Source organism: Ahaetulla prasina, chromosome 2 (genome assembly GCF_028640845.1).
Source record: "Ahaetulla prasina isolate Xishuangbanna chromosome 2, ASM2864084v1, whole genome shotgun sequence".
Lineage (NCBI taxonomy): Eukaryota > Metazoa > Chordata > Lepidosauria > Squamata > Colubridae > Ahaetulla > Ahaetulla prasina.
The window spans coordinates 12,113,721-12,115,173 of record NC_080540.1 but is presented as its reverse complement, the minus strand read 5'-3'; positions in this window follow the sequence as shown (position 1 = coordinate 12,115,173).

Below are 1,453 nucleotides of genomic sequence, written 5' to 3'. Positions count from 1 at the left end.
TGTATAATTCCTGATTTATTTAGAATGAGTGATGTATGGGTGTAAGCAAAATATCTATTCTCATTTTGTTCCAGATAAACAAGGAATGGCTTGCTTAGACTTCTATCTGAGCCTGGATTCCTTTTTTTTAAGAACAAGTTGAGATCATGAAAAGAATTCATTTAGAGATAGCAAACCAAAGTGATGGGTTTAATCACAATTCTAAATTATATCTATTATCTTCATCCACTTGCATGTATGAGAGAGGTAAAACAAGAATGAAAAAGCTCTGTGGACTATTATACTTTATCCAAGGACATCTGGAATAATTTAGGTTTATTCTATCTAAATGTAGCCAGTTAACACACATTTAAAAACAGGCAGTGTTTCAATTATATTGTAGCGGCTGCCATTTTGCCTTTTTTAACCATATCTCATAGCAGCCCTTTACAGATGTGTAAAAACAAGATAGGAATTTACCACATATTAGAATTGCTTGTGGATTATTGATGGCTACAGATAGTCCTCGATTTACAGCCATAATTGAGCCTGGAATTATGATTATAAATCAGGGTGGTCATTAAGGGAGTCACATGACTGCAGTCGATTTTATGACCTTTTTTTGCAGTGGTCATTAAATGAACTCATGCCTATTATGAGCCATCATAATTCTGAACAGTCACTAAGCTACTGGTCGTAAGACGAGGATAACCTGTACTTGACCAAAACTTCTTCTGAGGTAAAAATTAGTGGGAAAAACAATTAAAACAGATTGTGAAAAGCAGAATAAATGGGGTGATGGATTTGACTCCTCAATCTGCCCCCACTGATTGCAGAACACAAAATGATTTTGTTTTCCGAGAGTGACTTTCATTTTTCTCACCTGAGAATTCAAACATGAACTGACTGGATTTAAATGTAATTTTGGGAAATAAAGTGCATTTAACACACACACACACATAAATTGTACCCCCAAGACCTTAAATACAGGTAGTCCTCACCTTACGACCACAACTGAGCCCAAAATTTATGTTGCTCAATGAGAAATGTGATAAGAGAATTTTGCCCCATTTTACAACTTTTCTTCCCACATTTGTTAAGTGAATCAGTGCAGTTGTTAAATTAGTAATACCATTGTTAAGTGAATCTGGTTTCCCCCTTGACTTTGCTTGTCAGAAGGTCACAAAAGGGGATCACATGACCCTGGGACACTGCAACCGTCATAAATGTGAGTCAGTTGTCAAGCATCTGAATGTAAGTCACATGACCTGGGGATGCTGCAATAGTCGTAAGTGCAAAAAATGGTCATAAGTCACTTTTCCCAGTGCCGTGGTAACTTTGAATGGTCACTAAATGAACTGATGTAATTCGAGGACTACCTGTATTGTTTAATGCCTCTTTTAAGGGAGGTTAGGCCAAAATGAGGGGTGGTCGGTTGGTTTTTACGAATGACTTCAGCTCTCTAAAGCAGGGG